Genomic DNA, 10,412 nt, shown 5'->3' with positions numbered 1-10,412 from the left:
CAGAGAGCAGTGATTGGTCAGACCACAGATAATATAGAAGACAGCGCGCTAGCGTATCTAGTCTATGTATATCTATGGTCGGCACGTCTGGTAGCATCTCTGGCTGCTGTTGACCTTGTTTTTTGGAGTAAAACACGGTAAGAAGATAAATACTTCTAACCTGTAGCGTTATTTTGTTGTACGTTAAGTCAGCTACTTGTGAAGAGTTGTGTTTTGTCGTGTTTGAGCAGTTGGTCCGGACGCGTTAGCTAGCTAAGCGGCTAAGTTAGCTAGCGGGCTAATTAGCACAGGTGGCTAACTTACCGCTGAACACCTGTGTTAGTTGCTGCTGCAGCTGTCCTCATTATTAGAATGACCTTCTCAACCTGTATTTCTCTGCTGTGTATTTTAGCTTTTAAAAAAGTTATTTTACTTTAAGTTTAACTGAAACCCGTTGAGCTGCACTGAAGTTTAACATTCAGCTGGTTTGAATTAAACCACGCTTAACATTGTGCAACATTACCTCACTGAATCTCCATAATTTCATTAAATTCCTTCTCTCTTCCACTGCTCAAGTTCAATCCAGTGTATAAAATTACATTAATAGTGAATAAACTAACAACCAGCCATTGTATTTATTTATTACTGCATGTATTTGTAGTAAAACATGAGTTGAAACATCCTACTTTTGGATCTAGAACTGCACAAGCCGTTCATTTTCAGTCACCTGACGAGTTAAACTCCCCTTTTTATGTGAGGTTGAAGCAGAAAGTCTGAGTTGACAAAGAAAGTTCTTTAGAATTTGCGATACCTGTTATCTCTGACTGAGGCTTTAGTTTCTGTTGAGCTGATTTACACATAGAAACTTTGTTCAGGAAGATTTCTCAGTAGCTCAGAGGACAGACTGCTTTTTTCACAACCCTGTAAGAGAATGTCTGTCAATGCTTTCAGCAGAATTTAGAAACACAACACTTCCTAAACAGATATTTTGAGGCTGTGAGGTTGAACGTTTGAGAGTATATCAGTGTATTTGTTTGTGGTCTTTCTGTTTCTAGGTGGAAGCTGAATTAGTGAGGATGACTCCTGCTCCTGTCATCTCTAAGCTCCTCACACATCTTTACCTGCACATGAGGAAAATCACTCCTGTAGAATGCAGGTATGTTTGTCATTATTATAAAAAGATGTTGACTGGTGACCTGTCAGAAACCCATTATACAGAGTCAGCCAAAATAATGTTTACACACATCAGGAAAAGAAAAACTTGCATAAATATTTCAATACCAAATTTATTCAGATATCACGAGATTAATAAAAGTTATCTTTGGCCTCTACAATTACAAGAGGTGCTCAAAGTGGTGGCCACTGGCTTCCAGACATTTCTGTTGTGTTGTAGACGTCACTTGTTGATGCTCCATTCATGAGGGTAAAGCCATCTGTTGGGAAAACATCGTACAACAGGACAGAGTTATGGTGATTTGATAAAACTTAGAAAGAGGAATCTATATGTGTATACAAGTACTTATACAAATGAAATATTTATAAAAGTTTTTCTTTTCCTGATGTGTGTACATTATTTTGGCTGACTGACTCTGAACTTAATGAGAACAAAACTGTCATTTAATTGTTGCTTTGAAAGCTTCTTTAGTGAAAACTGTTTTGTGTTCTGCTTTGAAACAAAGTGCTGTTGAGGTCTGTGTTTTTAAGTTTAACCCCACAGTTTCTGAGGGAACTGATGGTTGTTTTTTTTTCCTGATCAATGTGGACGTTATAATTGATGGTAGCATTTACTGATCATATAATCAGCATGACAATATAACAGTATAACATTCTGACCACCTGACTAATACTGTGTTGGTCCTTTTATGCTGCTAAAACTCCTCTGACCCAGTGGTTCATCAGAACCTCTGGGGATGTCCTGTGGATTCTGTGGATCCTGTGGGTTGCAGGGTGGGTCCTACCTAGACCAGGCTGATCCTGGACCATCCCACAGATGCTCCATCAGATCTGGATGTGGGGAGTGTGGAACCCAGGTGAACAGCTTAGCTCTGTCGTGTTCCTCGGACCACTCCTGAGCAGTTTTAATTTGTCCTGCAGAGGGAGGCAGCTGGCATCAAGGACTGCTGTTGCCATGGAGACTAGGGGGTTGTTTGTCCTGCAGTGTTTAGGTGGTGGTACATGTCAAACATCCACATGAACGTCAAGGTTTCCCAGCAAAATGTTACATTAGAACAAGATGATGGATGTTGTTCTCTTCAGCTGTCAGTGGTCAGAATGTTGTGGCTGATCGGTGGATCTGTCTGCCTTTACTCTGACATCCAGAGTTATACAAAAGTGTAGTATGTGTGCAGCGCAGAAGAGATTTACTTTATTGGATGCATTTTTTTTTTTTTTTAAGGGAGAGCATTTTTTTTATCCACCTGAAGAAGACCTAATGTTTCCCTTCAAAGGATAGTTAATAATTACTACAGATTCCATAGTGGTCCCATCAGAGAAAATCATATCCATATACAGATTTTTATTAATTCCAGTGCTGGTTCAGTAAAGATTATAATAATAACTACATCAGATAATTCTTGGTCGCAGTTGGAATTTTGCAGCCTGAGAGATGGTTGAGAAGGTTTGCAGTTCTTGTTTTAGCAAAATATGTTATAATAGAAGATCTTTATTTTGACTGTACATTAAATTATCTGGAAACCAGCAAAGTGTATCAGTCTGAGGTATCTAAAAATAAATAAGTAAAGAAAAATGCTTCTAAAGCCAATAATAAACAGAATATTTTGAGGGAATATTCTAAAAAGGAAAGAAAAGCTCCATTCTCACTCCTCTCAGGATAAACTGTCATTAAAATTGACTTTAAATTTAGCTTCAACACAAGATAAAAACATTTACTTTCATTACTGATGTTGTCAAGTTTTAATAAAGTTCATGCTACTTTTATAAAATGATGAAAGTGAATAAATTGTATTTCTGTGATCTGTGTTTGATTTCTGTCTTTTCTCCTGTCATCCAGATGTTCAGAGGGAGATGATGCCACATCTGGTCCAGCTGATGGAAGGTCTTGAAGTTCTCTGACTGGCCTCGACTGAAGATGGTCGTCTCACTGGATTTAAGGTTCAGATGCTCAGTAACAAACTCCACCAATGTGCCAACAGGGAAGCTTTAGGTTTATTAAATGTTGCTATGAAGGTTTCACTGTTTTTCTTTGTGAATGCAATGTGCTCCAACTGAAACTTGAATTAGAAATTAGAAGTAAATCCTTCCAGATGAAAACTGTGATGGTGTTGGATTGTCAGACCGTAATGTTGCAGCTCAAAGCAGCTTTTCTATCTCAGTTCATTCTGACATTCAGCTATGAATCAACACAGCAGATGGTGATCCATGCTGTGGAAGTCTCACATCTCCTGATTTAATGGAGCTGCTTTGCACTTTTTACACTGTTTATTCACCAACACTTTATTTAATAAAAGTCCCATCTAGTTTTTATGAGGAATGTGATGTTTTAATTTCTCTGTGAATAACTGCAGTCTAATGCAACAGCTGGAGTTGTAACATCTGTCCTGATATTGATCATGAAGTATTGATCAGAATACTTATGGTTAGCAGTCATCCCTGAAGTTTTACATTAAAATCTTTACTTGTGTTGTGAACTTTGGTAAGAAGCAGAAACATTAGCGTTGCCATGGATACATGAGTGTTAAATTCTGTCCATGTTTCCATTTTGGGAAATGCAGTCCAGTTCCAGAATGTGGAGGAATTTAGGGTGCTTTCACACCTACGTCTTTTAGTCCGCTTAAAGCGGACTGGAGTCCGCAACACCTGCAAGTACGGTTCGTTTGGGCTGATGTGAAAGCATACCAGATTTTTTTTGTTTCGGACTAACGAACCGCACCGAGACCACCTTCGGGAGGTGGTCTCGGTCCGCTTCTATGTGAACTCCAGTTCGGTTCGCTCCTGGTGAGAACACAAACCTGTCTCCATTCGGACCACTTGATGGCGCAGCAGACTTTTTGGTCTACGGGAGCTTCCGTAGCAACCTGCACGGGGAATTTTACGCCAATCAGCGTACACCTACGTCATCGTAAACGCCTTGTTTTGTAAACAGTGCCGCCAAACGACTGGGGGGAGATATAACATTAATTGGAGTAGGTTCACCTGCGAAAACACTGGTGTGAATGCGAACCGAACCAGTTGAAAATAGCAACATTGTAACAACTTTTGGGTCCAAACGAACCACTTTAGCGGACGAACAGGTGTGAAAGCACCCTTAGTCTCACAATCACAGACAACAAATATTATCTGAAAGTCGGGTTATTGTTGTTTATCAGCACAATACAAAAAGATTAATGTTAGAAATATTCCAGTTAAGACTCTAGAATATCATGATTTATGTAAATTTACCTCAATAATATGAATGTTCAGGTTAAGATTGTACAGTGATATTTATTATGTAAGTTTAGCTGATTAAAGTTTATGACTCTGAACTAAAATATTGTTTAAATTGACATCATTATTATAATATTTAGGGTCAGACCCTACAGTATTGAGATTAAGAAATCAAATATTCTATAAAATGTAAATAAACTGAACTCATATGGATATATTTAAGTGAGACTCTACAATATTATTTGACACAAATCTATCTAAATCTAAATTTTAATCATTTTTACTCCAAACATTTACTGGACTGATTTAAATATTAAAATCACTCCTTTCTAATCCTCTGCTGTACGTTCAAACCTGAGGCCTTAAATAGAAACACACAAGTATCTGATTGAAGGAACATCTGCAGAGTCCTGGTTCCAAAACATGATGATAGAATTATAGACAAACTTTAACAAAAGCTGCCTGACAGTTTACAGGTTTTTATGTTGGATTTCTTCAGTAATTTAATGAGTTATCAGCAAAAATCAAGTGTTCATTTGATGAACTTGATTTCCTAAAACATCCAGAATTGGAGCTCATATCTTTGGCAGCTGTAAAGTTTCTGCTCCTTCAAAGTTCACAACACAATGAATGAATTCCTAAAACACTCTCAATGCTGGAGAGCGTTTGATGCTGAAGCAGTGACCAGTTTTTCTGTTTCTTCTCTGGAGATGCACAATGAGGGACGTCTGCAGAGACTGAGAAAGAGTCTCACCACATCCTGACATGAGGAAAAAGACTTTATTGAAGACTACAATGAGAAAAACTATCAGACAGCAGACGGCTGCATTCAAGGTGAGCTCTGAACATTTGATCTGGAACAGGAATTCAATAACAGCAGCATGAGCTTCATTTCAGTCTGTAGCTGCTGAATTCATGGATGAATCATCTGGCACTAGAGAAGAAGACCATCAAACATCCACGTCAGCTGATGGAGGTCCAAGAGTCTCACCAAACAACCAACCTACAGAGTGAAGACCTCAAATCTGATTGGACGGCCTCCTATTCAGCCACGTGTGAACAAATGCCTCTAAGCTGATTTGTTTTCTAAAATAAATCTAGTTTGTGTCCTAATCAATGCCTGTGTGTTTGCTTCTTTACACCGTTGTTAACAGTTTAGGCTGTTAGATTGTTCCAGATAAGACAAGTACAAGATACTTCAGAGCCGTTCTACCACGAGCCTGACAGGAAGAACTCCAACAGCTACTGAATGTTCCTGTGGTCCCCTCAAGGCTACAGGAGGAGCCCTACGAGGACGAGCCGGTCCACCTGATGGAGGCCAGTCGCTGTGGTTCAAAGCCAACACCGACTACGTGGACTTCTACTGGACCACACGGAGGCCTTCAAACCGGACCAACAAGTTCACCGACTCCCCGACTCGTGGGTCTGAGGACGCCGCTGAGCCTCGGTCCAGCCGGCCTCCTGTCTGTGGGTGTTTGAGTGCTGAGAGGTTTGTGGATGCATGTGAACGTGTCTGTGTTGAAACAGCAGCTTTGGACTCAGTAACGCTGGGAAAAACCAAGAGCTCCTTTATTTGTGACTTCCACTAAAAAACTGATGAAAATAAGTTTGCCAGGGTTCTGACTGATAACAGATTATTAAATAATGAAAATAACAGTTTAAATATTCCTTTAAACAATCCTTTTAGGTCTACATTTCCTTTACACTGACTTCTTGGTATATGTACAAGTATTTTGGGTGGAATATACCATTAAGCCTGATGTTCAAGGGTTCTTCTGGGAATATACCATTAAACCAACCTTTTAGGTAAATGTTCCAGGATGTTGGGTAGAATATACCATTAGATCAACCTTTTAGGTCTACATTGGAAGATTTTAGAGTAGAATATTATTCCAAACCATCCTTTAGGTCTACATTTAAGGTGGAATACTCCTTTACACCAAGATTTTTTGGTCTACATTGAAGGATTTTGGGTGGAATATACCATCAGACCAACCTCCAAGGTCTACAGTAGTGAATTTTAGGTGGAATATACCATTAAACTCACCTTTTAGGTCTACATTGGAGGATTTTAGGTGGAATTTTCTTCCAAACCGTCTTTTAGTCTACATTTAAGGATGTTTAGGATGGTATATTCTTCCGAACCAACTTCTCAGGTCTACGTTTCAGGTGGAATATTCCTCCATACTAACTTTTTTGGTCTACATTGAAGGATTTTTTCTAAACCACCCTTTCGGGTCTATATTTGGGGTTTTAGGTGGAATATTCCTTTTAACCAGCCCCTCAGCTCTCTGAGAATTTTGGATGGAATACTCGGTTAAACCAACATTTTAGGTGCATGTCCAAGGATTTTAGGTGGAATGTTCCTTTAAGGTGGATGTTTGAGGACCTTGTAGGTGGAATACTTCCTGAAACCAACCTTTTAGGTCAACATTCAAAGATTTAAGGTGGAATATTCCTTTAAATCAACCTAAATTTCATGTTTTGATCATTATCAAGTGAGAAACCTCAATCCAGACTCCTCATAATGACGTTTGAGATTTATGCTGCTGTTATTTGTTTAGTCCAGACTAAATGACAGAAATCCACAACTGAAAAGTTTGGTCAATAAAAAAGACAAAAGCTAATATTTTCAGCTGAACTAAAGACAGACTTTGTGATTGTTCTGCTCACATGTTGTGTTGTTGTAAACTTACTCTTTCAAATAAATAGCCGCCTAACCCCCTGGAAACCAGCGTTCGTCTTGTTTTTGTGTTGCTCCTCGGCGACCCTAGACAGCCGGGTCCTAATGTTTTTTGAGTAACACACCATACTATGACATTTTTACAATGATGGTTCTACTATGAAATCAGTTTGACGTGTTCAGGCGTTCTTTGTGTGAAAACTCAGATTTCAGGTATCAGAAGGTGGTTTTCAACTTTCTTTGTTAACTTTCTGCTTCAACTTTAAACTAAATTTACTTCACTAACCCAGCCCTCTGGACTTCCAGGAAGCTGTGTTCCTATTGGCTGTCCAGGTGGCTGCTTGGTGTTATCAGGAACACCTGAGCAGCTCAGTGTCTTCCTGCTTTATTTGGCTGCAAACATTTCCTCTGCTTCTATTCACCACTGAACCTGGTTTGGCTCCGTTGCTTTAGTTCTTTAGGCGTTAGCTTGCAGCTTCCAGCAGTAAAATCGGCTTTAATGTGTTTCTTGGTGTGTTTTAGGGCTTTGTACTGGATAGCTGTCTTGGTAAATGAGGTTCTTTAGCCACAGTTAGTACATGGTGCTAATGTGTGCAGTGATTAGTGGATTTGGTACAGCTGAGTTGTGTCTTTATCTTGGCTGTAGTGAGTCTTTAGAGGTTTTTGGTCAGACGCATTCTGTATTCTTGTTTGTGAACCAACGTTGGTTGTCCAGAAGGTAAGAGTTCCTGTCCTGATTCTCTGTTCTCAGAGGTTCTCTGGTAGGCTGCAGGAGACTTTAGCGTTTGGGTTGTGTTAGTTTGGTTTTTGTATGGTTTCATTTGGACGACTATCTTGAGGCCCCTCCATGTGGTTTAGTGAGGTTTTCTGGAACAGTTCTACAAAGCAACCTGCAGCAGAAGAGACTTTGAGAGTTTTTAGGAAGTTCTGGAGACCAGACTTTAGAGCAGCAGAAACATTTGTCAGCAGTTTGAGCAGGAGAAGGTGAGCTTCAGAGTAGAAATGAGACAGAAACCTTCTTGACCCGTGTGGTGAGGTCCTGTACCAGGAGTTTGAGCAGGTTGTGAAGAGTCTGTAGTTCTTTGGTCTGAAAGCACAAGAAGAGTCGACTCATTAAAAGAGAAAACAGGAGATATTGTTGGTTCTTCTGTCAGTCTGCAGTTTCCAGTTTCCTTAGACTGAATATCAAGTTTATATTTTAAATGATTTGCCATGTGAGCCCAAGAAGACTTCAATAAACTCCCTCCATCCCCTGGACACGTTTTATTACCATGTTAAATCTTTTTTTTTTTATGTTTTTGAGTTTTAATCATAGTTTTGGCATAGTTTTTTCTCTTTGCTTGTTTAGTTTTGTCATCTGTGTGAAAGGTGCTAAACAAATAAAGTTGAATTGATAAACTGAATAATTGACTCATGACTGTGACAACAGAAGCATTTTCATTGTGATTTAAGGGTTTGTTTCATTTCTAAGGTTGAGGTTAAAATCTTGACAGAAAGAAAAGATTAAAGAAATAAACTACATTTTTAAAAAGCAATTAAATCAAAGGTAAAAAACGTTTAATACAACAAAACTTTTAAAAAGAAAATTAAACATTAAATACAATTAAATTATATTAAACAGACAAAATCTTTAATTAAATAATTAAACAGAAGATACAAAACATGTAATTATGAAATTAAACAAAATTTTCTAAACAAAATATGAAACATTAAAGATGAAATATTTTAGATAATTAAACATCTAGAAAATAAAACAAGAATATTAAACATTTTTAAAAAATACAAAACATTAAATTAGATTATTAAACCTTTAAAATGACAAAACATTGAATTAAAAATTAAATGTTTAATTAGAAAATTAAATCTTAAAGACAATAAAACTTTAAATAGGAATTAAACAGAAAATACAATGAAGCATTTAAAAAGAAAATTAAACATTAAAAGGTGGTAAAACATTTAAAAAGAAAAACCAAAGATTTAATCGAAAAATTAAACATTGGGAAAGAAAAGGAAATTTTTCAAACAAGCCGATAAAACATTTGAAAAAACAACAATTAAACCTTAAAAAGACAAAACATTTGGAAATCAAATCAGACATTAGAAAAGAATAAAAGGTGAGAAAAGTGCAAAACTAAACATTTAAGAAGAATCAAACTAAAGACAAAACATTTGAAAAGACACCAGTTAGACTTTAGAAGATCAAATTAAACAGAAGAGACAAAACGATCAAAAAGAGGAAAAACAGATAAAGGTATTAAAGCATTTTCTAGTCTGAAACGAAAACATCAAGTTGTTCCTTCAAACATTTCCTCTTTCTATGTTCTTGGTTTGATTGTGGATAGATTTACTAAGAACTAATTTCAGAAAACTGCTTTCCAGATAAAGTCTACTAGTAGTTGAAGGGATTTATCAAACTAATGTCACCTTCTGATCACCACAAACTTTACTGTTCAGTGAAGAGAATCAAAGTTTGTTGAGGATTTCTAAAAAACCTACAGGTGAAGGTCTGAGAAGAACTCAGATGGATGGTCTAAATGTAAAATCAAGACTCATGGTCACAAGTTTTAAGGCTTCTGTTAACCAGAAAGTTCAAACTAACAGAGAAGTACTGAGAAACTTTTAAAATTTCAGTCCTCAGACTGTCTGAAGGTTCAAACTAACAGAGAACTACTCAAGAACTTTTAAGATTTCAGTCCTCAGACTGTGGAAAGGTTCAAACTAACAGAGAACTACTCAGGAACTTAGAAGATATCAGTCCTTGGACTGTCTCAAAGTTAGATGTAACAGAGAACTACTGTGGGACTTAGAAAATTTCAGCCCTCAGACTGTGTGAAAGCTCAGGTCCTGAGGACTCGGGAGGTCTGGAGGCTTTGGAAAGTCTTTGAACTGAGGGTTCAACCCTTCAGCACAAAGGCTGAAGTCCAACCTCCTGAGAAAAACGGCAGAGTTGAGAATCGAGTTAAAAAAAACTCGAAAATGTCAAAAAATAGATGATAAATGCGCAAAAAAAGGAAGAATTAGTATCTGAGCGAATAGCTCAGGGGATAAAGAGACAGACTACCAACTGGAAGGTCGCAGGTTCGAGACCCACCACCGGCAATTTTCTTTCTTTGTCTTTGTCAGGATTTGATAAAAATTTAAGAAGTGTCTGGTCTTGAACCAGCGACCTGCAGCTCCATAGGCAAATCCTTAACTCACTGAGCTACAGATCAGATACAAAGAAATAAATTCGTCGTCCCTTTGGCATCGTAGTTCTTGAAGTGACCACATGGGCAGAGCCAAGGCGGAGTCTGGGTGGAGTCAGGGCGGAGAGTAGGCGGGGAGGTGGGTGGCGGCCTCCCCCCTCTACTCCCCCACCACCCACCAC

At 38.1% G+C, this 10,412-nt stretch overlaps 1 long non-coding RNA gene across 2 annotated transcripts; it reads left to right on the top strand.

The window, feature by feature from the left end:
* On the top strand, window positions 1-5,475 carry LOC129350614 (uncharacterized). Of its 2 annotated transcripts, XR_008604076.1 has the most exons (4): window positions 1-137; window positions 1,035-1,135; window positions 1,868-2,009; window positions 2,990-5,475. It is a non-coding gene; the product is annotated as an uncharacterized LOC129350614 (long non-coding RNA). The 2 variants fall into 2 exon arrangements; XR_008604077.1 differs by lacking the exon at window positions 1,868-2,009.
* Window positions 5,476-10,412: the final 4,937 nt, after the last annotated feature.

The sequence above is a fragment of the Amphiprion ocellaris genome, chromosome 15, assembly GCF_022539595.1.
Source record: "Amphiprion ocellaris isolate individual 3 ecotype Okinawa chromosome 15, ASM2253959v1, whole genome shotgun sequence".
In the NCBI taxonomy this organism is placed as follows: Eukaryota; Metazoa; Chordata; class Actinopteri; family Pomacentridae; genus Amphiprion; species Amphiprion ocellaris.
The sequence above is the reverse complement of the archived record's forward strand: the minus strand, read 5'-3'. Positions and strand labels throughout refer to the sequence as shown.